Here is a 27,706-nt window from a genome sequence, read left to right as displayed (position 1 = left end):
ACTGATTTCCAGGCCCTTCAAGCCCCAGCAAGTCAGAATCTTAGGGAACCTGGGGCCAGCACTTATTTTGCTTATTTTATTTATTTTTTTTTTACTGTGAATGATATTTTATTTAATCATTTTTGTTTACCATGGAAACTCTGGGAATTCAATATTGACATTCTTCCCCATGAGCCAGAAAAAGTTTCAACCTTGCTCTGTGGCGCTTTATCCAAACATACTTTTCTGGACCGGCTGCCACCCGGTTCCACGTGGATTGTCCTGTCCACGGTCTCACTGGGGAAAACCAAGTCCTCCAGGATTGCATCGTGCACGGCTGTCAGAGTGCGGCTTCTGGGACCTTTTGCTTATTTTCTGTCCAGCTCCTTCGACTTGGCTTCGGCAGAATTCTTCTCTGAGCCACAAAGACCACGTGCTTCCCACTGAACTTTTCTTCCAATTCGCATGTGAGCCGGACTTGGGTTTTCTGGAAAGACTTCAGTTGAGGAACAGGAACAAAGATTGTGATAGCTTTCCAACCGCCACTGACTTCGACTTCCTTTGCTGCTGTTATACTCGGCCCTGTCGCTCGGCCTTGGGGTCTGAGGTCCTCCCCAGCTCAAGGAGAGCCTGGGAGATACCAGACTTGAACTCCTCCGGCGTCTCACCACTGGGGCTTCATGATCTTCCTGCTGAACTGAACAGGGCCTTCTCCTTGGTGAGCACCAGCCTGGGAAGAGGCCTAGGTCTCGTGAGAGCTCATCAAATCGGGCCGCCACTTTTTAAAAGTTCCTTAGATTAAGAGCCATTGAAATCAATTGAAACCGAAGAAAAATTCCTATTATCAGCTGGTTTGTTTTCTCCGACACCCGAGGGGCTTTCTGATGGACCACACTGCTGCTTTCAGAAGCAGTCTGCCTTGCCCAACACAGCCTCTCCCGCCCTAGGAGGGATGATGGTGAGGCTGCCAGAAGATCCTGGCTGGGCTAATGGTTATCATATTACAGAAGTGCCTAATGGTTAGCTCAGTATTCCAGGGGACAAAGGAAGGGAATGAGGCTCTCCTGGCAACGTCACACCCATGCTTTTAGCACCTATAGGTCAAAGGCCTAACGCAAATCCATACATCCTCCGTCAACAATTGACCAGGCAGCATTTGGCCTCATGGGTTTATAGCACATAAAAAACTGCCCTGCTCTACTGAGGATACCGTATCTGTCATTTGATTCTGCTGATTCTGCTAATGAATGGAAGAATCGGACACCCAGATAGTATCATATACCATACATGGCAAGTGATATTCGGCTTAAAACGCGATAGTTGTAAAATAATATTTGGCTTACAGGATAATACCATAGGTTCAAACCAGAAAGCAAATGAAATACTTTTAAAAATTGGCTTTTGATTTTCCTGATGGATAAACTATTTCAGTGTTGCTGGCAATAAGAAGAGACAACATTGGGATTCAAAGGGGGAAAGTATTAGCTTTTTCTAAGAGTTTAAAGATACCCAAGTTAGGCGTGTAAGGCTCTCTATTCAATCCCATATTGGTCAGTTTCCAAAAATGAGCGATGACATTAATAAATGCCATTATTTTGCCTGTCTGCTCATATATTCCTGCCTTCAACATGAGCAAATAAGTTAACCAGAATAAGTGCTGTCAGGAAATATTGTTAATAAGATCCTTCAGCTCTCACTTTATCCCCCTTAAATAAAAAAGAAAACAAGATTTTGATCTAGAAATAAGGGTCCCAGATACTATAATTAAGCCCTCTGTTGTTGAAGATTAAATTATTTAACAACTTAGTTCTTGTCTCTCAACTGTCTGTTAGGAGAGCAATAACCCAGGAAGGTTGTATACGCTCGTGCAATTTGGGGCTCCTCCAGTCAGAGAAGGTTAATCAGAAAGTCAGTTGAAAATATTCAAGCACTGGCCTGTCATGGGCCTGGGCAGTCGGAATTGGCACCACGGCCAATCCCAAGTGGTACACCCTAGAGGGGTCAGGTTAGATCTCAGCCTGGGGTAAAGCGTCAGGTTTTAAATACCCAAGCTCTTTAGAGAAGGAACCTCGACAACTCCGTGAGTTAGCGGGTAGAACATTTGCAAAAATGGCTGCAGTTGCTCTCCACTCTGTGTCCACACCTCGGACATGTGACCTCGCAGCTCCTCCCAGCAAGAGGGAGAGTCTATTTCCCAGCCTTGAATCTGGGCTGCCTTGCGCCAATCGCTTTGGCTAATAGGATGTGATGGAAGTGACTGATGCTGTACCAGTTCCACGCCAAGGATCCTACAGACTTTGCACACTTCCATTCTGCCTTGTGGACCTGTGTCTATGAGAACAAGTCCGGACTAGCCTGCTAGAGAAGAAGAAGTCACGTGGGGCAGAACTGGCCCAGTCCCAGCCAGGCCCCTGATAATGTGAGACAAGTCAGTGGACTTGTAGAGTCTCCTGCACGACCTGCAGCTGGCCAGGGATGCAGGGAAGAGCCCAGTTAGGACCAGCAAAAGAATCGCCAGAGACTTCAAGCCTCAGTGGCTGACCTGCAGAGTCATGAGCCATGACAGTGGCTCTTGTTTTAAATCAATGTGTTTTGGGATGATTGGTTAATGCAGTAATATTTAATTGATACAGTTGGAGGTCTCCTAGGAACCTGGATGGGGAGATTCTTATGTTCTGTGATCCCCTGCGTCAGGAGTACTTTCTAATCCCAGTGAACATGCTATTTTCGTGCTGCTTTACTTCCAGCCATGATAGCCCACATATTTTTCCACATTGGTAATCTGTATTTATTGCAATAATTTTGAGTGACTATAAAATATTCCACTGAAGGAGTATAATATAATTTACCTAATCATGCCCATGTTGATGGATTTTTTTAGACAGCTTATAATTTCTAAGAATTATAAATAATTTCATACATAAACCATTTCTCAAGTTTCAGATGCTTTCTTTAGGATAGATTGTTGGGAACAGAATTATTGAGTAAGGTTATTAACCATAGCATGGCTTCTGAAACACGCCATCAGATACTTTCCACAGGGGCTGAACCAATTTTCACTGACGAGAGCAGGGTTTGGACGCGAGCTTCATCACACACTTGCCAGGACAAGATTTATTTTTAGGAGGTACAAAGTTAGTAGATGAAAAATTGAAAAATAAGAGCCTTGGTTACATTTCTTTGACTGGATGAAAGCCTGGGGCAACCACGGAGCTGTCTGATTTATACACCATTGGACAAATGAGGCTGGCATGAAACTTTGAAAATGCAGAGAACTGAAAAAGAGGTAAATGTTACTCAGATATTTATTTCTGGAACATTCACATCAGATCTAAATGGTGAAAACTAATGGGTATTTGTTTTTCTAAAACAAGTTTTTAGATGGGAAATCTTTATTACTATAGATATATTTGTCGACGTGCAACTTTCCTTTAAATGCATGCTTATAGTGGGCATTATTTACCATAATCATATCGAAGGGATAACAATAAATTAACAAATGATCCCTATAGGATTTGCAATAAGTTTTCATTTGCAAAACTTATTTGCAATAAGTTTTCTGTATTAAAATTATTCTGAGGTGGAGAAACACTTCCCAAATAATATGAATGCACCTGAGAGCAGCTTTATCTTAATCAAGGTTTAGCGAGGCACGCACACAGCCACAGGACAGCTGGCCTCTTCCACAGCACACCCAGAGGGTGTTGAGAAAGCTCCACAAAGGTCCCAGCCAGGAGAATGCTCTGGTGACACGCTCCCACGCAGGGTACAAGTGATTTGTGGCTAAAGCAGTTGAAGCACTGACATTTCTAAAAGAGTTCATTTTCTATTCTTAAAAAATGAACTAGAAAACCAACATTCTAGAAACGTATGCTCACTATCTTGCATTCTGTCAGGCTTTTTTTGAGTGGCAAATTAAGGGTTGGGATTATAGGCAATGCTCTAGGAACTGGGCCTAACTTTGAGCTTATCGTATCTGAGCAATAGCAAGGAAATTCCAGAAGCTTCCAAGCCCTTGTGCATGCCTCGCCGAGACCAAGTCAATCCCAAGACTGGAAGGAGAAGTCAAATGATGCCAGTGGGATATCTACTTACATATCTACTAGGCATCTCAAACCTAACATGTTCTAAATTTAATAGGACAATTGAACAACTGATCTTGCCCTCAAAATCTACTCTACCTGCAGTCAGTCTTGACTTTCTCTTTCTCATGTCCCATATCTAATCTGTCACAAAATCTAGTTCTGCCTCCAAAACACATGTAAAATCTGGTCCCTTCTCACCACCCCACTGCCACCACCCTGGGCCAAGCCACCGTTAGCTTTGCCTTGACACTGCAATAAGAACTGACCTTCCCCGCCGTACTCCATCCACACTAGCCTCCCTGCTGTTCCTTGAAGCTGCCAGGCCGGCTGTTGTTTGAATAAGAGAAACGCACCCCCATCTCAGAGCCTTGTCCCTCCTGTTTCCTCGGCTTGGGATGGCCTCACAGACACGGACAGGGCTCACTCTCTCACCTCCTTCAAGCCTTTCCACAAACCTCACCTTTCCAATGGCAGCCAACCCCTTCATACTTTGGACTCCCATTCCTTTAAGTTTCTCCCCAGCACCAGTGACTTTCTGACATTCTGCAGAATTCATTCACTTACTTAGTGTGCTAGTTGTTCACTGTCGAAGTCTCCTCACTAGAATGTAAAGTCCACAAGAGCTGGGATTTACATCTGCTTTGTTTCACTGACACAGCCTCAGGTCTTGCACCAAAGTCTGGTATATAAGGTAAGTAAGGATTTGTTGAATTAGCATTTCTTTTCTGACCTTAATTTTAGACCTTCAGAGCAGGGATAAGAAACAATGAAACTGTGAAACCCCTAACTCTATGTTAATGTTGAGCCGTAAAACAATAAAAGAAAATGTTCTGGGACTTGTCCAAGACTGTGCAGCCATAGGGATGGAACAGGGCCCGGGAAGGGCCAGAGGAGGCGGCTGTATTTCATGCCAAAATGAAAAGGTGTGATTTCGGACCCATTTCTGGCTCGGGGATCATCCATACTGCCTGCTGCCTTCATCAGTCAGGCAGAACTGAGCGAAACCAGCTAGATCAATATCCTGCCGGCTGCTGCTACTGATGCAAAGCATATTATATGCTAACGGAATTTTTTTCTCTTTTAACTGGCTGGCATTTTATTTCATTTTTAAATGAAATACTATTCAGTCTTTCAAGATGATGGGAAATGTGCATTTTAACCTAAGGACAAAATACAATGGACTGAGTCTTCCCTGGACCCAAGATCCCTTCTAATCAGCTCTAAGTTATACGCCAGGAACTGATAATACACATGAGCACTTGCTTATTTAAGGGTATACAGCCACCTGAAAATATTTTACACCAATTCTAATTGATTTAACTTTCAACTAGACAACAGCCTGAGCACTAGGTGGAATGGCTGCCACTATTTTCTATAGTAACAGGGTTTCTGGAGTGCTGTGTTTATGGCATTGCAAAGGAATGCAACTGAGTAAATGCGTCATTAAGTATCAATACAAATGAAGAAATGTGGAAAAAACAAACAAAATCAAGAGTTTCGTTGCTATTTTAAGAGACACTGTCAGATATGTCATCGCTAAAAGATTTGAGAATCAAAATACTTATAAGGACAAAACATGTCTGAAAAATAAGTCAGTTTGAATCCATGGTGAATGCAATACCCCTTGGGTAGGGGCGCTCTGTTTCTAAGTTATTTGATGTTGATTTTCTATGGTAAAATTCGGGTTGAGGTTCTAAAACAATCTGGGCCTCTTGATTAATACTTTTATATTAATTTAAATTTCCTATTTCAGATCCCACTGAAGCCCAGGTTAACGAATAGTCATGCTGAGGACGTCAGAGGCAGAGCAAGAACATGGAGAAATTAAAATCATTCAAAGCCCTTGGATGAATAAAGCGGGCTTTTCATATGTTCTCACAGGAAACTAGGTATATCCGTATCAGTGAGGTAAAGAATGTTTGGCTACTGAACAGACGTATATAAAAGGTTTGACTACCAGTTCAAAAGATGTAACTTTTTTCTCAGAGATAAATGGAGTTTTCTTCAACTCAACAATGAATGGAAACAAAATAAATATTTGAATCAGGACCTAATGAGATTGTTTAAGCAAATAGTAAATAGGGCTTTTCATATTCCATGAATAAGAGAGAGAACAGGGATGCCAGTGGAGGCTGAGCTACCATTTTGGCTTTTAAATGTCTGGTGGCCTTTAAAAGAAAGAATACAAAAGAACGGATGGTGGATGGGAACAAAGCAGTGAACAATTATTCTCTGAATAATTAAGTCTGTGATCTAAAAAGGTAGTTTTATGAAAACTCAGCATAGTGTTATGAGCCATTAATTTTAACTATTTTCAAAGTACTTGAAATATTTAGAATATTGCCCAGTTGCAGCATAGGTTTATTTACTTCCCAAATATTCTCCAAAAAGCTCAGATTCCAAGCTGCAAGTCAGGCCTTATTGAAAGTGAACAGATCATTTTAAAAGAAAGGGAAATAACAAAAAGCTCTGATTACAAATAAAAAATTCACCATGATTTTAAACATTTCCGTGATCTATGTGATTAGCAAAGCCACTGTCCTCAGCTACATATATGTCAACTTGTAGATAAACAAGTTTATTTAAATATTCAAAAATCTAAATAATTTATCCCTGATAATCTGATGTGGACATTATAAGAGAATTTCATTATACTAAAGGATAAGTGAAATTTTTCTTAAAATGAAATATACTAAAGCAGCCTGTAGAAAAAGATTGGAAGACAGAATTGTGCATTTATGTCGAAAGGAACAAAATCTATATCATTTTCAAAAATTCATAAAACATCCAAATCTAAATGAGCAAATGTTATAAATGATTACTTCATTATGATTTTAAAAAATTACAGCACTGCCTCTGATAATAATTAATGGGCTCTTAATTGATTTTGTCATTGTTTGAGAGTTGGAGAGAAAAGATTTTCCTGTTCTTGAAGAACATTTAAAGAGCTTCCAGCTCAGGAGCCCACACTGTGATATTTCATTCTGCCTAAATCAAGATTAAATTATTGAAGGTGTCATAGCAAGAAGTGAAACTCTAGGGAGGCTATTAACAATTTAGCATTTCTAGTTCACGTTAGAATGTTAATTCCACTTCCTAGAGAAAACGAGAGAAGTGGAATTCATTAAAATTAAGATCTTGTGACTGCAGAAATGTACCACCACGTTTATATTAGAGCACGTTCGCAGTAACATACAGATGTCTCTGTGGAGCCAGTGAAGTGAGTGAGGTCTCAGCCTGATTTCTCCCTAATTTATTTCTTCACACAGTTACATACAGACAACCAACTCCCAATTATTCACGAATGGAAGTGAGTTTCTGCATACATGTCTCGCAGTGTCCGCTGAGATGAGAGGTTCTTTGGGCCGGGCAATAGTGATGACCTTTAAGATCACAGCTGCAAATCTGTCTTTTCTGCACTGTAGTTTCCTTCTGATGTGCTCAAGTGTGTAACTCAAGGTCACCTTGGGGAGCAAGTCCTGTGGCTATATCTGTGCTCTGTGGTCAGCCATGCTGGAGGGATAGCAGCCTAGAGAAATGCCCAGGATTGTCTTTGGGAGCCATATGGTAGAGCATGACGTGAGAGGTGACAACCAAGAGGTGTTCAAAGATCTCCAAGAATCCTCAGGAAGACCTGGAGGAGGCTGGATATCCTGTAGTCATGACAAATGGGTGATATGGCTTGTATTTGGATACTACGGAAGGGGACATGTTTGAAAGCCTGAAAGCTGGGGTAGAGGAAACTCAGTATCATGTGTAAAATGGTGAACAATCTGCCGGGGGTTTCCTCCTGCAATAGCACATGGACTTGTTGGCTCAGTAGAAATGGAAAGTTTACCATGGATAAATGTAACACTTGTGTTCTTAGTAGCAAGCTGCGGAGAGCAATCCTAGCTGATTCAAGTAGAGAAAGATATTAGGGGCTCACAATTTTGAGGGGGGCTGGAAGACCCTACCCTACGTTTCCAAGGACAAAGCCCACACCAATCACTGCCACTGCTGCAAGGCACTCCAGCCACTTCTGACAGGCACTGCAAGACTCGCAACAGTCCTGCTCTTGCTCAGTAGTGCCAGGCAATCAATGTGGCAAACTGGGCTCCTGTCACTTCTCCAGAAAGCAAACTCGCCATCCCTTGTTTCTTAGGTCACTAGCTCCTGTGTCAAAGTGTACAATGAGCAAATCTGACGGAGAGAGCTGAAATCTCCTGCCTGTGGCCCAGCTGCAAGGGAGGCGGGAACAAGAATACTTACAGTATTATCACTCAGAGATGGCCTTTGTTTCCTGCCAAGAGTTAGTTATAAGGCAGAAACATCCCTCTAACATGGAAAGGGATGCACATGCCAGGCCACCAAGGTGACAGGGCCAGGCCTGGAAGGGGAAGATTTATACCCTGGGGAGGAAAACCTCAGCCCTCTGTAAAGGTGGGTGCTTTTGTTTCTTTTAAATTAAATATATTAAAATTTTTCCTGATGAGATATACACATTGTGAGAGATTTCCATTTCCAATAATATAACACTGAAGCCTAGAGAGACTAAAACTCACAGTATAAACCTAGACGTGCTGATAAAATATCACTCACCTTCCCTTAAATATATAGCTAAACAAGCAAGAAAGTACGGGAAATGCCCAGTGGGAGAACGCAAGGAAGAAATTAAAACATGGAGCTGTGGTTGCTGATGTGGACGCCTCAGAACGTGCTCATTTGGTATCTAAGAGCTTGAGTTTCCACTTCCCTTCTCTTATTTATCCAGGGTCTCACTTTCTGTTCTAATGCGCTGTGGAAACTCCATCTCTATACTACGTAATCTCATTGTGAACTGGTACAAAAACATTCGTGGACGGGCAACCATCTGCAGCCCCTACTCTGAGCAGCATTGCTTTAGACTTTGTTAAGTCAATTATACCTGTTAACTTTTCAAAGATAATTAATAAATAAAAGAAACAGAACATACACCTTTCAAACCAGTAGAAGAAGAAACAAGGTATGTATTTATTTACCTTACCATCAATTTATGAAGAGCCAGGAGAAAATGAAAGTGGAAAGAATCAGAAAAACACAAAATAAAATGGAAGAAAAAACTAAGTCCGCATAGGCATAATAAATGCAAATGGAATCAACAGACTAGTTAAAAGACAGATTATCAGATCAGATAAAAAACAACAAACTCTAAGTTTAGGCTATTTAACCGAGACTTACTTAAGCATAAAAGCAGAGAAAGGCTCAGTGTAAAAGGGTGGAAAATGAAATAACAAGTGTGAGAGTTAATTTTATGTTTCAACTTGGCTAGGCCACGGTACCCAGATATTTTGCCAATCACTATTCTAGATGATTCTGTGAAGGCATTTTTTTAAAAGATGGGATTAATGTTTAAATCAGTAGACTCTGAGTAAAGCTGATTACCCTCCATAGTGTGGGTGGGCCTCATCCAATCAGTTGAAGGCCTGAATAGAAAAAGGCTGACCTCCCCAGAAGAGGTAATTCTGATGGCTCATTGCCTTTGGACTTGAACTCCAACTCTTCCCTGGTCCTCCAGTCTGCCAGCCACTGTGCAGATTTTGGACCCACCAAGTCTCCATAACTGTGTGAGTCAATTCCTTAAACTCTCTCCCGCCCCCACACTCTCCTTATAAATACAGACATAAATAAATAAATAATAAAGACACATCTCCTGTTGGTTCTGTTTCTCTGGAGAACACTGACTAATACAATAACCAAAAGAACGGTAACGCAGACCTTCAGGTAAAAAGCATTATTAAGAATGGAAAAGAAGAAGCTCCAAACATAGTAATAAAAGATCAGGTCTCTAGGATGCTTGCCAGGAAAGTAACAATTCTGATGTTGTATACGCATAAATACTACAACCCTAAAATATACGAAGTAGAAATTAACAAATGATAAGGAGATATTGAAATCCATAATCACACTGAGAAATGTGTTAACATTGCTTGGTCTATCAAGCAGTACAAAACATTGGGAAAGTTATAAAGATAGGAATATAACACAATTAGTAAATAGATTAATCTAATGGACACGCATAGACTCCTGTATCCTATAACTAAAAGCACATATTTTTTTTTGAAATATGTGGAAAATTACAAAAACTGACCACATATTAGGCTACAAATAGCCTCAATGAAAAGCAAATAACTGATATTATATAGATGGTCTTTTCTGACCAATGATGAAATAAAAATAGAAAATAAATTAACAGCTGTTTTTTAAAAAGCCTCATAAACTTTGAATATTTAAAACATAATTCAAAATGATAGAAGAGTGAACAAATGGAACGCAGAATACCTTTAATGGAACATAGAACATACTTAGAAATAAAAAAAATAAAAAGGGTACATATTGAAATTTATAGTTTTTAGCTAAAGGGCTACTGGAAGGATAATATAAATTCTTAAGGGCTTTTTATTAGAATATAAAAGAAAATTTAAAATTAATAGGGAAAGATGGTAAAATTATAAAGAAAAGCAAGAGACTGAGTACCATAAAGTGAGGAGAGTAACGACATTTAGGGGGAGAGCAGAATGTAGTGGGCGAGGGAGACACAGGGTTTCCAAGGACTGGCAATGACCGTATGGAAATCAAGTTTCAAGAAGTAAAGTATGATGACACTATCTCATCAAATAGAGAATATCAATAAAAAGAAATTTTTAAAAATGACATCATGGTATTAAAAAGGATAATAAATAAAATGGAATGTTCACTAGAGACCCTCAACAGTAGATTTGAATGGGCAGGAAAAACAATCAACAAACTTAAAGATATATTAATAGAGATGACACAATCCAAAGAACAGAGAGAAAAAAAAAGAACAATGAACGGAGCCTTAGAGAGATGTGAGACATCAGCAAGTATACCAGCATATGTATAAAGGGAGTACTAGGAAAGAGAAGGGCAGAAAAAAAAATTCTAAGAAATAATGTCTGAAAACTCCCCAAATTTGATGAAAAAAAAAGGTACATATCTAAGAAACTCTCCAACTTAACAATGACAAAGTGGAATTCTTTTCTGAAATTGAAACCATAATTGCTCCTCCCTTCAGGTGGTGGTCATCATCTAGTGAACTACACAGGTAAAATCTAGGGGTCCTCTCTGTCACTTCTTCACAGCCACTTGGAAGGCTCCAACAAACAATAACGGATGCTGACAATGGCAAGGATGTGGAGACATCAGAACTCTCAAACACTGCTGGTGAGACTACAAAATGGTACAGCCACTTTGGAAAAGAGTCTGGGAGTTCCTCAAATGATTAAACACGGTTACTATGTGACCCAGCAATTCCATTTCTAGGTAAGTACCCAAGAGAAATGAAAACATATGTCTTCACAAAAACCTGTACATCAATGTTCACCTCAGCATTATTCATCATAGTAAAAGGTGGCAAAAACCCAAACGATCATCAGTGGATGAATGGGTAAATATAATCGGTATATCCATGCAATGGAATGTTAGTCAGCAAAAGAAAAAAAAGGAATGAAGTACCGACATGTGCTACAACATGGGTGAATTTTGAAAGCACTATACTAAGTAAAAGAAATCACACAAACAAGGCCACATACAATATGATTCCATTTCTATGAAACATACAGAACAGACAAACCCATAGAAATAGAAAAATGTGTGATTGCCAGGGGCTAGAGAGAGAGAGGGCAATGGGGAGTGATGGCTAATAAGCATGAGGTTTCTTTTGGGGGTGACAAAAACATTGTAAAGCTCTTTGTGGTGATGGTTGCACAACTCTGTGAATATACCAAAACAACCCATTAAACTGTACACTTTAAATGGGTGAATTGTATTGTAAATTATATCTCAACAAAGGTGCTATTAAAAAAGAAAAACTGGCATGCTGTCCCCCTCTCCCCAGCTGGTGTGTAAGCTCCATGGAGGCAGGAACCTTCCTTATCTGGTTCACCACCGAATGTCAGCATGGACAACAGTACCTTGTACATAAGTCCCTCAAATATTTGTGGGGTGAATGAGTTACCGTCTTGGAATACTTCCCTCTAGTCTTCGGCTCTTTGCCCATATATTTTTCTATGCAATTTTAAAGACTTAATCTTTTATCATTTTCTAAAAACATTTCAACTCTCCTTAAACATTTTAATGTTTGAATGATTGCATAGTTTAATGTAAAATAGGCAATTACATCTCTTTTCTCAGCAATTCCAACTCATTTCTTCTGATTTTGAAATACTGTCATTTCACTTTTGAAGTTTTTAGTCCCTGCACAGCTGATCACTTATCAAGGGAAACGATCCAACGCACAGATTTGTTAAACTTCAATGACAGGGGAGGTGACACAGTCTAGTTCCAGCCTGATGTCCCCGTCTCCCTCACTCCATGCACATTTTTAACAAAACACAACCACCATTTATTTTCTTGGTCAAATAAACATCCTCTGAACAACAGATTACTGACTTTATTACACTGGGAGTCTCAGAATAAATAGTGGGTGCTGAACAGAATTGTAATTCTGATGAATAGACCAGAATCTTCCAGAAGGTGTTCTGAGAGAACTAGGCTGTCCAAACCACAGACTGGGGCTCTGCCGTCCACTGGAATGACTTCCAGTTATTTTTTGCAGACAAGAAAGATTTACTTTCTGGTCCTGGGGGTGGGGACATTGCTGCCAGCTCCTCTCCTGTGATCTCTGGTTCCAGGGAGTGCAGATGCTACACGGAATTCGTCACTTGACCCCCTCTTGCTGTTGATGCAGCTCACTGGACCCTTTAACTAATGGGCACATCTGTTGTTCCCGGGGCTCAGGTAAATTATTAGTGCGCTTAAAGGCAAGAACTGCTCTCAACTCTATCTTACCTCTTGAGAAAATCCTAATGGGGGAAAATATAGGTGAAGAAGATTAGAAAAAAAATTCTTGTTTTAGTTCTTCTATTCCACGAGTGTCGTGAGGGGTAAATGGTAATAGGTGAGACTTTTCTGGCATAGAGAGTTGAGAAGATAATTTTACAAATTTGGGTCTCAAAACAAAATTTCCATTTGTAGAACAAGTGTGTGGTATTCTACTTTATGAAGTGCACATTGGTTTGAACTGGGTAGTTAGGTTAGTTTATAACAAATGGTTCTTTGTATATTTTAATAAAAATGGCTTCTCGGGTTTAGTTTTGAATTCAGTAAGGAGGCAGAAATAGATCTAGTATTTAGTTTAAAACTTTAGTTTTCTTAAGTTTAAACATAATAGTACTAAGAGGCAAAATAGTGATCCGGAGCGATGCCACAAATAAAGACTTGTTTGTGGTTTTGATGATAGCTACCCCTGCGCTAGGACATTTTAATGAGAATCTTCTATGCAGTTAGGGCAGGATGCAGAGTGTTGATAGGACAAAAGGTCCAGGGCTTGTGGTGTGCCCAGAGGGAAATTCTGACGAACAGGGTCAGCCAGCCACCCGAGTCATCTCAGAGTGACAGCAGCAGGCAATCAGCGGCATAGTCTGTGAGGTCAGAGCAAATCTAGAAAAATAACTTGGACACTGTTGATTGACACTGGGTCTCCAACCATAGCTTACAAAGAAGATGGACAGTATTTGCAACTTAATCAGTGATGCCCCATAACTGGTGGGAGACAGATCCATTTAGGACATTTACTTCCAGTGCACGTTAATTTTGTTCTAAGAGAACCAGGGAGTCAGTACCACTGATTACATTATGGTAAATTTTGAGGAATAATTAAATTTGCAAAGGTGTGATTAGCTGTAACAGGTCTACAAAGATGAGTTTAGCTATATCTTGCATGATTTATGGAAGTAGGATCCTTATGTTACTACTTAAGTGCAGTATTATTAAAGCTAGAATAGGGGTCCTAGGAGACATTCAGTGGCCGTGTGGAGACTGAGCTCACTTTAGGAATGGATCTGCAGACTCTGTTTCTCTCAGGTGTCTGTGGGCCTTCCTCAGAGATGAGGGCACTGCCCACTAGGACAGGGGGTGCTCATGACTATAGTTTCCACTGCAGATCAGAGAGTTTCCGTCATAACAGCTGTTAGGACATCTCATTTCCAGGGAGATCTCAGTGGCATAAAAGATCTAAAAGCACTTTTCATGTCATAGTGCATGGTTATCGTCACTCATCAAGAATGAGGTGGGTATTTAAGGGCTGTCAGTCTGGGGAGAGCCCAGATCAAAAGGGAGGACCCACGTTTGTGACTCTCTCAACATTTAGGTTCGATTAAGTAAGAAATCTTTACGTGTATTGTTTTACTAGACCAAACACATCCTGGTACATGGTCAAAGCAAGTACATATGCATCCAATCTGCCAAGGCAAATGCCATCATATCACCATGTTCATTTTTTAAACATCTAATATTGATCGGGTGTTTGACCATTGGCCTGATACTTTCCTAAACACTTTATGTACGTCATGTCATGCAATCCTCCTAAGAATGATAGGAAATAGGCACCACTATTGTGTCCAATTAATAGATCTGGAAACTGAGATCAGAGAGGTTAAATAACTCTCGCAAATCATTGAGTTAATAAATGGTAGAGTTGGAGTTATTGAATTGATACATGGAGAGCCCACGCTTTTATCAATTGATTTCACAGTGGTTTATTCATGTATATAGATACAAACCTTTCTCATCACTTCATAAAACTTATTAGTAATATGAATATGCTATATTTAACTCTTTGAGGGTTTAAAAAAATGAACTATTTTCTTTAAATTACTATATACGCTGCACACGATCGGAGAACCTGCAACTTGATCGCTGATTCTAGTTCTGCTGCTTACTGGTTATGTGACTTAAAGGAAATTCTCCTAGTGGTTTTAAGCCTGCTTTCCCAACTATAAAAGCACAGATTTCTTGGGAGGATTAAGGGTAATGTATGTAAAGCATCCATTTCATTGGGCACTCGACAAAGGGCAGCCATTATTAGGAGATAATAATCTAGGGGAAAGTCCTGTGTAAACCTTGCTGTATGTATCCTGAGGGCATCACTATTATTACTCTGATAGCGATGATGAATGTGATAATACAAGTCACTTGTTGGAATCACAACAACAATAATGAGGAGAGTGGTCAGGTCCCCAGTTTCTGTGGGACTGAGGGAGCCATCCAGGAACCTTGCGCAGTCCCATAACCCAGGCTGGGCACTAAGAACAACTTCTGCCGGCCACTGTCCTCCATTTCGAATATGTTCCTGAACTTGCTGTGAGAGGCCCAGCCTTTAAATAAGGCATCTAGGCTGCTTTGGAACATGTTTTAAGATTGTGCAATTTAATGCAATTATATCTTAGTGCCTTTTTTTTTTTTTTTCAAGCCTGGAAACTGTCCACGGACCTTAATTGCCAGGTCTTTCTGGTTCTAATTTTCACCTTTTATCATGCAGCAAACTCAGATCCTAGGAAGGTGCTTCCTCCCAAGGTCTCACGTTGTTACTACTTCAGGGGGCGCCTTTAAAAGAAGAGGCGAGGTGATAATTAGGGTGGCAATGGCCTCTGCAAAACCTTTTCTCATCTCCAGTGCCTTTTAGAAACTCAGCATTATGCGAAAAGAGCTGGGGGTATAAAATATTCAGCAAGGCTTACAGATAGCAGCGACACCCCCTCTCCAGCGACTGCAGTACCCCAAGGCTGCAGGTAAATTTTCCATCACATTCCCTCTGCTCTTAGTCCCTTATCTTACAGTGACGCACTTGCCACAATTGGACCTAGTGTAAGACAGTATCTATCAAAGTGCCCGCTACAGCCCACCTGCGCCAGAATCACCAGACCTGGATAAAAAGCAGACTCCGGAGCCCAGCACAGACCTGATGAACCAGGATCTTTGGCAGGGATCAAGAGTCTGCATTTCCACAGGGGTGATTCCCAGGAACACTGAAGCTTGAGAACCGCTGGTACGAAGGAAAGGCCGGATGCTTACTTCTGGCCAAGTTATACAACGTTCAGCACGTACTACTTGCTAGACTATATCACAAACGCATTAAAACTGTATTCGAGATTTTTGCTTCACTCAAATTAAAAAAGCAGAAGTAAATGTGTGCCCAAGATTCACAGGGCGGCATTTCAAAACTTAAGGTGAAAAGTATACACTGCAGGAAGTTACTTTTATGAATGGAAATTAGGGCAAGACTTCTTAAGCAAGGCTCTGAAAGTACAAACCAAAGGCAAACCGTGGGTGTTTTTCTGGTCAGTAAAGGACATTACAAGCAAAGTTAACAAACATGACAGGCATGAAGGTAGTATCTGCCACCTTTAGATTTAGACCTAAATACCTAGAGTGTATAAGCTATACCTGCCAATCAACCAGATAAAGCGTTGGGAACAAACAGAAGAATGGGCAAAGGATCTGAAAAGAAAATTCACAGAAGCACTTATTTGAAGAGATAGACAAATTAAATTTACAACGAGCTCCAGCCATCAGAATGGCTATTACTCTCTAGCCATCAGAATGGATATAAACAGAAAGGTGGGGAATACCAAACGCTGACAAGATTAGCATTTAGGAGCCACAAACCCTCAAAAACGACTATTGGGGGTTCAGCCGGAACAGCCACTCCGTCAAACTATCTGACAGTGCTTCCTGAAAGGAGGGCCTCCTGCCCATGCCTGGGGCCCAGCAAGTCCCTTCCCGGACCTGTATTTTAGATGCAAAGAACTACATGTACATAGAGCGGCATGAATGGAGTTTAAAAGGACAGTGTTAGGTTAAAAAAAAAAAAGTTAAAAAAAGAGGATCAATAGTACAAAATCATTTGTATAAATTAAAAACACACACGAAAGAGCTCTATGTACACGTGTAGATATTGGAGAGGGAGAAGAAACAATGAAATCTTGACCCCTAGGTGAGTAATAACAACCAAGAAAACAGAGGGCACGGTACATCAACCTAAAGAGAGAAACTTAAAATTCAGCTGTAAGACAAAGAAAGGAAGATTTTTAGGATTTGCAGCATTGACTAAATACCTCCAGTGGCCCCAGCACTCCTGTACTGTATAGCAAGTGAATTCCTCACCAGCTGGCCAGGAGCTGACATCCAGGAATCCTGCGGCCATGCGCTTGGCCGTGCTTACTACCTACTGGGCAGGGCTGGTTGCAAACACACCTGCAAACTTGCTGAGAGTGTACCCCCACCCTTAATCTCACTCACAAGAGCACTTGCAGATGGAGTAAAAGGCAGGAACTGTGCAGGGGGGTTGCAATAGGAGCATTTTTGCTGACTCAACAAAAAGTAACAAGCAAAAGAAACTGCAATTCGAGGGCGTCAGGGAATTGGGAGACTTTAGGATTAAAAAAATAGAAAAACAGAAAAACATGATTTGAAATGTTTCCCCTTTCTTGTGGGTGGTGTAGGTTAGTTATTTCCCTGGGCTGATACACAGGGAAGGCAGCAAAGCCTGCACCTGGCTATCTTGAGCTGCTTCATGACCCAGCAGCATTTGGGTTACTCTGCTTTGAGGAATTATGACTGACAGTCACGGCAGGGTGAACCCAACAGAAGCCCGGCCAGCCTAAGCTCAGTGTTCTGAGGTTGCAGCTGTATCGCTCGGGCCTTCACATCGAGAAGGCGGCCCTTTCTCTTCCTTTCAATTCAGCCAGTGGATTCTGAGACTCTCTGGTGCGCCCTGCCCATGCTAGGGACACAAGGCGACACAGAGAAGATGAGGGCCTGGCCCCTGGGAAGGAGACATCTAGTTAGTGTCACCATTCTGCCTAGTACCTGTTCAACAGCCATTAATCAACTCTCTGCAGTAAGACAGCAAAACTGAGTGAGGAGAGGCTGTGAACATCTGTTCCATTTATGAGCTCCTTTAACAAACTGAATGCGTTTACTGAGTGTCTACTCTGTGCACAGAGGTACGCAAAGGCATGTAATATAGGATCCCTGCCTTAACTTGGCAAGGAGAGAAGATATGAAAAGTTTAATAAGACCTCAAGGATCAGAGACTACAAGGCAGTACAGAGAAGTGAGTGCCAATCTGCGGAGCGACCATCAGTGCACAGAGAGCAGAGGGAGATGACAGAGCAGAAATGGCAGTGGGTCTTGCAGGATGGACGGGGTTGGGGAAAGCGGAAAGGACGATGGGGAACAGGATAAGCAAAAGCAAAGTTTAGGGGTGCAAGGCACCTCCCCTCTCTGGGCCTCTACATGCCAGCACTTTCCTTTCCATTTCCTCAAAGGCAATCTAAGGGCACGTCCTCCTTCACCTCGTATACTGTGATTTTAGGAGTCTCCTTGGTTTTCTTGCCTTCCAACCAGCATCTCATGACAAACCATGAGCATTTCACTCTAAAGGAAGTGTTGTACGAAAACGTGAGGTTGGAGAAACATTAGCACCGCGAGAGTTGAAACACATGATCAGCCTCACCGAGGAGGTTAATTACCAGTGAAATGATCTCACCTGCACCAGCAGGGAGACAGGGAAGGACCAGTAGGGCTTGTTAGGGTGGTAGGATGGCCCTCATTTCTTCACAGCATAACCTACAATTTTCTGATGGTTTCAATGATACGCTGTTCATAAAAGTACCGCTTGCCAGTGTACACGCAGCCCCTAGTGACTGTAAGATGAAAACAGTGGCAATATTCTCCCAAGAATCCCCAAGGTAAACCCTCTTTTCCAAAAGTGACAATATCAGTTTGGTCACTCAGAACAAAATGGGAACATCTGAAAGGAGCCTAGGAGGTGCGGGTGTCCTGGGCAGTTGGAAGAATCGAGAAGAACTACAGGTAGACTAGAGACAGAAAACATTTTTCAAACAAAATATTTGTATTTAAATATAAATTATTCATTGGTTTCTTAGAAGAGTTAAACTCCAATTAAATATTTAAAAAATCAGATTCTATGTTGTTATGCAAAGCAGATACTTTCAATGCAAATACTTATCCATTCAGCAAATTCTAGAATGTCTGTTATTGTCTTGGTTAAAAATGGTTTTCAGAGACACTAAAATTACATGTGCAGAGAGAAGTTCCTGGCACTGTAGAAGGTGTTTTCAGTAAAAGAATGGGTTTTATTTTATATATAAAATACATACACACATATATAATATATATAATTGTATGTATCTATGTAGGTGTGTGTATCTATCTGTCTGTCTGTTAGTATCTATCGTATAATACATTGATATGTGCACTAAAATAAAACCCCAGTAAACATCACTGTACACGTGACGGGGCTCCTGGACCCCCACTACTCGGCTGGCTTCAGCACACTTTGGGCTCCCCCAAAATGGACTGCTTTGCTCTTGCCTTCTCTCTGTAGGCAACACTTTCACAACATTCAGATCACGAAAAGCACCATTACACCTCACAAATCAATACGGACAACGCTTCAAATTCGATTCTTGAATACAAGTTTGCAGCTAATTCCTGCAAGAATTTCATTATTAACTGAGGTACAATTTAGACTCTGTGATTGAAACGCCTGCCTGCTGCAATTCCCAGCTGTCCTCTTCAACTAAATTACCCTTCATTTGTTGGAAATGTATTAATCTTAAGTTAAAGAAAGTTACATTTACATGCTTGTGTATACCCCAGAATACGCATATAATAGAATCATTCTGCATGCTACCTCCTCTGTTAACAGAGTAAAAACCATCCCAGGTCAATGGCAGGCTTATGGCAGAAGCAGCCTACAGTCAATAGGGCACAAGTTTGGGGATCTAGGAAAGAAAGAAAAGCTCACACAACATGTGTATTTTGGTGTCATGTGTAAAGTCGGCTTTACGAAAGTTTTAAGTTGTTTTAAACGAAGTTTCTTCTTTCTCTTTCCCCAAGTCACTTTATCCTGATTGGTGTGGATGGAGAGCTTTACTATGTCAAGGTCACTGAGAAATGGTCCTCTTTGACAGTGTCTGATGCTTTGGGAGGGACAAGGAAAGGACACAGAGGACAGAAGCACCATTAGCCAAACTAGCCATTGGAGGGACCACTGACCAGAGGGGAGACCCCGCTCACCCGGTCAAGAGCAGGGCCTTCAGAACAGGGCAGGAAACGTTCTGGGTGCGAGCTCTAAACCGAATGCAGTCTCTGGACCCACTAGTTTCGGAATAGCTCGTATATAAGACAGGTCAGTATGTGATAACATTATATTTACATATGAGGCTCTCTGCCTTGGTGTTTTCAACCTTTTGATAAGGCTTTTAATAAGGCCCCAATTTTTTGCTTTGGGGTGATTTTATTTTATTAGTTTTTTTGTAAAATGAGAAAAAAAGAAATTTGGAAATAAACCCCCTGGCTCCTGGCAGGGGAAGAAAAAGGACAATCTAGCACCTTCAAGGCTTACCCTTATATCCTGAGCCTCTGTTGGAAAAAGACGTCTTGCTGGACAAAAGTCCACAGGGCGCTTCATACAGGAGCAAATTACACCAAATCCCTGGCCTATTTAATCCACCTCATTATACCAAGTGCGCTTTTTAATCACGCCAACAAATTGTCTCCATGGCCAGGTGTCATTTGCTTTTCCTTTGGATATGATCCTCACTCTTCTCTACAGAGTCACTACTTCCTTTTATGTCCACTGCTTCTCCCAGTGACATTAGGTCACTGGCCACCTGCCTTTTTCTCTGTAGAGTCTGGAACCCACACTCTCCAGGACCCACTAAGAGAAGCTGCTTCAGAATTCCCGATTATTAACATAATTAACACCTTTTCATTCTCCAACAGGCCAGTCGTCACCTTTCAAGTGCAGCAATTATGGAAATAAGACATCCAGATGTGTAGTAATTTCATAATAACGACACACCTATCAAGAGCCAGAGGAAACCTTGAGGTTTCAAACCCCGCGTAAGTACGCAGTGATGCTAATTAGGATGATAAGTTGTATTTAAGCGGCGCCATCCTGCCCCAGCAACCTCAGCTGGCACCGAGGCATGCAATTAACAGTCACGTATAAAGAGTAACAACATTTAGAACACGAGAGGAATCTTTTCAGAAAGGAACACAGGCAGGGGGAAACTAAAGGCACGTCGGCATTTCTTTTCTCGTAGAACAGGCTAGCCCAGTGAGTCAGAGGTGATGGGGTGGAAATGAACCTCAGCCATCTCCCTTCTTCAAGTCTTTTAGAAAGAAAGACTATATACTACTGACGGGGACGAAGGCGGCATGTCTCAGCCTGAGGCTGGGAAGAATGGTGCATGTGCCACATGTCAGAACCACATGTCACTGCAGGGTGCAAAGTGATCTGGATACTTTGAGATGGTCACCCCAGAAAGATGTAACTGAATAGGATAAGTGGGAAAATCTGCGTTGAGACACAACCTACTCCTACTGAACATGATGGGCCACGAGGCTTTGCAGCAGCACGTGTGAGAAAACAGTGCTTGCACACTTTGAATCCACAGAGCAACACGGCTTCTAAAGACCGCAATGCGCTCGTCAGTGCCATTAACAAAACACCTGTGTTCGGGGCAGTACGCGAGCAGACTAGCCCTGCTCTGGTGTCAGACCACAGCCAGAGAAGCATGTTCACTTCTAGCCAGTGCATTTTCAGAGGGACACTGGTCAGAAAGGGACACTGGCACATAAGAAAGACCAGAGATATGGAGGCTCCAGAAACCAGGATGTAGCAGGATCAGCAAAGGGACCGTTTCAAGACGGGGGGATGCTGAGAGAGCAGAGATAGGACTGCCGTGCATAGGTGTTTCTGGAGTTGTATCACAGAAGAAGGGATACATTGATTTTACACGATGCCAGTGAGCAGGATTAGATTCCACTGGCGGAAGATACAGGGAAGAGGTTATGTAGAAGGCATACGCGTATGTAAAGCCAATGGGAAGTTATGAAAGGTGCTGAGCTTCCTGATAGGGGATTTGCTCATAATAGAAGCTGGACAATACCTTACCGTTCTTGGGTGGAGGAAGAGGAACGGAAGCCCTGGGCAGAGGTGAGGGTGTGGCTGCTCTGGGACTCAGCCCTGCAGAGTTGGGGGTACGTGGTGCTGCTCAGCCCTGCAGAGTGGGGGGTACGTGGTGCTGCTCAGCCCTGCAGAGTGGGGGGTACGTGGTGCTGACTCACTGAAAGCCCACAGCCATGCTCTTGGCGCATCAGACAACCACTCTTCCTTGGCTCCCCGTTCTTTCATTTTTTTGCTTTTATTTTTTTTAAATCAACCTACTGTAAAATGGACTTTCCGGGTATAGTTCTATGAATGTTAACATGTTTAATAGCATGCTCACCACCACCACAATCAAGACATACGATGGTTCTACCACAAAAAAAATGCCCTTGTGCTGCTCCCTTTCCCAAACCCTGGCAAGCACGGATCTCTTCTCCGTCACTATAGTTTGTCATTTTGAGAATGTCACAGAAATGGAGTCGCACTGTATGTAACATTCGAGACTGGCTTCTTTCACTCAGCACAATGCCTCTGAGATTCTTCCTAGTTGCTGTGTGTAGCGACAGCTCAGATTCTTAAACAGAGGGTGACAAGGAATATCAATTGGCTACTTTGGTTACTGTGAAATCTCTGGGTTTTCAGGGTTTTCAAACATCTGGGCTCAATCTGGGGAGCAGTGAATTCAGTTTAAGGAAATTATGGTATGTGTGCCTTGGGTGACTTCTTTTTCTTTCTATGGGTGTTTTTTTTAAAAAAATCTGAATTCTGAAAAAGAAAAGCATGCTCACTGTAAAATACCCAAATGCTACAGATCAATACATGTAGACATAGATAAGAAAATAAAATTTTCTCTTTATAACTTTTGCCGTTAGAGGGATACACTATTAATGGTTTGATGCCTATTTCTTCTATACTCTTTTCTAAACTTATGTAGTTGTATATATTCAACATTTATAAAAGTTGGATCTTACTACAAATAGTTGTACAACCTCATATCATCTTTTCCCATCAATACACTTAGTTCTACCTCATTATTTTTAAGAACTGCATGGTATTCCATTATATATATGGCCCAACATTTACATAACAGGTCCCCTACTGATGAACAGTTAGATTATTTCCAAGTTTTCACTAAAATAATGCAGCAATAAACACTTTTGTTTATGTATCTTAGGGTTTGAAACCATTTAAATGAAAAAATAAAACTCTTCAGAAAAGGGGTATTTACTGGAAAAGCATCTTAGACTTGCCAAATGGCATTGCAATAGGAAATAAAAATACAGGAACATATAATGTTACTGAAACAGGAGCATCAGAATTAGTTACCTAACCTGGATGAGCGCGAAGATGTTTCAGGTACTGTCACGTTAACTGGCCTCACCTCCACATGCCCGTGCGTCCTCTCTAGACAGTTCAATGGTTTCTCCCTCAAGCTGAGAGCCGCTTCCTGTCACGGATTTTCCAGTCCTGCTGTCACTGAGCTCTCTGGACTCGGTGCACTGGAGTCGATGCCACAGAGATTAGAATTCCCAGCACAAGGACGGCTCTGCCTGTCTCTAATCCCCGCATGCCTATTTCCTCCTTGTTCCATTCAACCAGCTTCTACCAGCTTATCTCCTCCGCCAAGCATCGCGGGACTGATTTTGCTTTCCCAAGGAAACTGACCCTATACTGACTTCTTTTTATGAGTTTTACAAATTATCTGACAATCTGAGCACTTCTGGACATTTCCCAAGGCCGGCCACTGCTCACACACTATCCCACTTCCTCAGGCAATGTTAGCTAGCTTAAGCAGTGCTTACAGGCAAAACCATAGCTAGGTTAGGTTTAATTACCCCACTGTTTGACCAGCCCGCCCAGGAATAAGGGTCCAGGGGCCCACCTGAGCACGGGCAGCACTAATGCTGTGAGAAGCGTGTGCGTCACCAGGTGTGCCGTGGCTGGGGAGTCAGAGGCTCGGCCAGCTCACAGGCCGACAGGCCCGTTCAGCTCCCCATCCTCTGAAACTCCGGAGATCCCTTTGCCTCTAGCACTTTGTGGCTTACAAGGCCTTTTACGTTGACAGTTTCACTGGGGCCTCTTAACAGTTCCAGGCAGCAGAGGTAAGCCTAGAGAAACGGAAGTGGTCGGGGTTCTGGGCTTTTACTGAGCCATGCTGTGATTCTACAGCGGTCAGAGAGAAACAAGGCGAGGAGGCCAAGGGAGGCCAGGGGAACAGCCCTCTCTGCCAGTCTCTGGAGGGAGTCACAAGAGATCAGCAGCGTGCTCGGCAATCCAGTTTCCCAAACACTAAAGGGTCTGCTCATCTAACGCACTCTCCCCCACCCCCACCAAGAACACCAAAGCAGCTTCAGGTCCCTGCTCTTGGGCTGTTATTAAACGCCCTAATAAACCTTTTCAGGCACAGCAGCCATTTAGGTGAAAGAAAAGAGGTGCCCCAGACTGAGTTAGGTATCTGTTAGCTCTGCAGGTATGGCCTGCAAGCATCCACTAGGGTAAGAGACCTAGTTAGTCTGGACTGAGTCAGGCGAGGCTGTCTACCAGGGGTGCGGAGCTCCTATGGGCCAACAATTAAGGAAACGGCACAGCAGTGAAGTATGGAAGGGACTCATCAAGACAGAAGGAACATTGGGCGAGTCCATTCAAATGGGGCATATACTTCAGGGTTCTCGACAGCTCATCTACTCCAACCATGTTTCCCCGAAAATAAGACCCAGCTGGACAATCGGCCCTAATGCGTCTTTTGCAGCAAAAATTAATATAAGATCCGGTCTGGCTAGGTCTTATTTTAGGGGAAACACGGAATTATCCAAAGAAAATGGAGTGTTTTGGGGATAATAACGTGTGCGATTATAGAATAAAACCTGTTTTATATTAATTCCTTGCCTTTAGATCACTTGAAAAAAAGTAAAAACACGAAGAAAAATGTCTACCGAAGTTTATTCCTACGCTCTTTGTTTTCTGTCCACATTCCCAATCCCACCGTACTGCACGTGTCGTTTAGGATTCCTCAATTTCTCCTTTTGCTATATTTACTTACATATTTTCTTAAGTATTTTACAGATTCAAGGTAAAAATGAACTTTTTCTCTGCAATCCACTTCCCTCATCACTCCCAACACCTCGGCCAAACCTGTAGATTCTCTAAAATTGTTTGAGACCAATTTCTTAGCAATTTGTTTTATCCATTTGGGTTTAATGAGACTTCCCTAATAATTCAATTAATCTGTTTGACTGACTGTCAATAACTTCGATTCTTCCTTACTGCCATATAAAGAGCAAGTGATCAATGAATATGTGTTAATATGGAATAAGCAGATATACGATTAGAAGGAAATACACCCAAATTGTAACCAACATTTTATTTGGGACTACGGGATAATTTTTCTTTCCTCTTAAATGTCTTTCTAAATTTTAGATATGCTAAAATAAATAGCTTTTAAAAATCAAATAGAATGTGAAAATGTAAGTGCTGCAGTAACACAAGATCATAATTACGTGAAGTTAAAGATCTTGGGATGTCAGATGTTAAAGGCACATGAATCTTTATTTAGTGCCACCTGGAAACCTGCCCATGACCACTGCATGGCAGGCAGGACAGGGCTGATTCGTCCAGGAAGCAGAGATTTTTCCCGCCAAAAGGAAATAAATAAAACACAAACCAAGAAGCGTACCTTGCCATTTCAAAGCTGATCTAACTCCAAAAGTACCAGTTACAAAGCAGATGTAGGGGCCACACCAACATTTGTGAATTCCAACTGAATAGTCAAACGATTTTCAGAAAATTCTAGAAAAGAGTCAAGTCCAAGCAAGATTCAACTCGATTTCATCATGATTAATGACAGTGCTACAAAATGATAGCATTTAGAGCTTCCCATCTTCCCAATGGCAGTCTTGGTTGGAAGCCAGAAATCTCAGCTGCTCAGGGGACGAAGCCTGCCCTGGGCGGCCTGGATGGCCAGATAGGGGAGCAGGCAAGGTAAGAGGGGCTTAAGGTCCTTTCTTTTAAGAAGGTTGGTACCAATCTTTAAACCAACTTTAATTAATCTTTAAAAATATTTTCTAGTCGTCTCATCTGGGATTTCTGAAACAAATCTCTTTTTAATTTTGTTTTTTGAAGCACAGCATTGTGCACTGAGATCCAGAGGGCAGGATGACACCACCCTATGGATAAGCTACACACGGCCATGGTAAATCCAGACAACATGAGAAAGAACCTTTCCTGAAGGTTCCATTTCAGGCTGCATCACAGTCAGAATAACCTGTGAGGACATCACCCAAAGATGTTTCAGCTCATGTCACTAAATTGAATCATGCAGACAAGTGTGACACGGATAATTTCGAACGGAAAACTGACTGTCAGTGGGATCTCGGCTGTTAATATCAAAACAGCAAAACCTGACGGTGCACAAAGCCTCAGCAGCCTGCGTTCACAGAGGGGAACGGCTGCTTCCGAGTTTCTCCTCATTTCTGTTTGTGCTGTGATACCTTTTATATCCCCGTCAACAAAGATGCACCGTAAATCACGAAAAAATTAGTGCTGAGAAGCTGGACACAGTCAGAGTTGGGGGACCTACAGTGGGCATCTGCGTGGGGAAAGGGCTGACATGGATGTCTCCCCACCACCCCCCGCCCCTGGCCTGCATTCCCCTTTCTTTGCCTTGGAGCCTAGTATTTTTTCAATTCTCCACTCTTCCTTATCTCACCTAAGGGTGTCTAAGGGTAGGGCCATCTTGTGACACTCTTTCTTTTTTATTGGTCTAAAACAGTTTCTGTAGTTTCCTTTTGTGAACCAGGCAAGGTCTGAACTGAGCTGTTTTACTTTTCATCGCTTTGCAGGATAGGACATACAGATAAGGTTGGCATGCTGGTGACTCAGGACAGGTACAGTGTCAAATCAACCATGGTTGGCAAACCTGGCAGCGCCTCAGACTCTGTGGGGAGCCTAAGAATTCAGGTTCCTGGGTACCATGATTACAGACTGTGATTCTGTTGGTCTGCACTGGGGCCTAATTGAGTCCAAAGCAGCTGGGCACTTGGGAACCACTGATCTAAGTGAAATACTTAGTGCCAAGTGATTAAAGCTTCCAGGCCTGGCGTTCCTATTTTAATGGCCAGGTGCTATTTATTATAAGATGTTCAGATCTTGAGAGGAGAATGAAAGTTCATAGGATAGGACAACTAAGGAAAAAAAAACCCCACACACTGGCAGAACTGAGAGTAGGAGAAGGTCACATTTGCAGAACTGTTTCTTCCCCTCTAGTCGGTTATTAGAAGTGCGTTGCCATGGTGATGGGAAGAGGGCTGAACATGGAGGTTTGTGAAAGGGGCTGCAAATTGGAGAGGGCTTAACCTACAGAAATCTTTGTTAAAACTATTTCTGTGAATTGGGTTGAGAGGCTCCCTCATCTACTCTCAGTTGGAGGTCTGTCAAGTCTCTTTAGGTTCTATTGGCCATTCGATTCTTTGTTTCCCCTTGAGATGCTAGGGGGACTCCAAACCTTGGCTACAGAGAGAGGGTGTCCCACCGGATATCTTAGGTTCCTTCTAGCTCTAAATTTCCGTACCTCTGTGAGGATTTTGGAGGTTTTTTTTATGAACTACTTTCCTGTTTGGGCCACAAAAATATATCAGTATACATAGATACATTTTTAAAAATCAGTACAGCTGTTTTAAGCATCTTTGGGTGTTTCATGCTTGTCCATAAATACACGTAACAAAGTCCAGAAGAGCGACAGGGATGAGGGCTCTGCAAGTGCTTCTCTCTCTGCTGTACCTCCCCCTTGATGTCCACACAGTCCCCAAATGGGGCAGTAGCAAGTTCCCTTGTGTGGCTA

General features: G+C 42.0%; 1 protein-coding gene and 1 pseudogene across 1 annotated transcript in view; both read right to left on the bottom strand.

The window, feature by feature from the left end:
• The window catches only part of ULK4 (unc-51 like kinase 4), a 650,099-nt gene that overhangs the window by 285,651 nt on the left and 336,742 nt on the right, over positions 1-27,706 (bottom strand). The window lies entirely within an intron of this gene.
• Positions 127-23,500, bottom strand: LOC109445382 (small ribosomal subunit protein eS7; annotated as a pseudogene).

Source organism: Rhinolophus sinicus, linkage group LG10 (genome assembly GCF_036562045.2).
Source record: "Rhinolophus sinicus isolate RSC01 linkage group LG10, ASM3656204v1, whole genome shotgun sequence".
NCBI lineage: Eukaryota > Metazoa > Chordata > Mammalia > Chiroptera > Rhinolophidae > Rhinolophus > Rhinolophus sinicus.
Note: the sequence above shows the minus strand (reverse complement) of the source record. Positions and strands in the feature narration are given on the sequence as shown.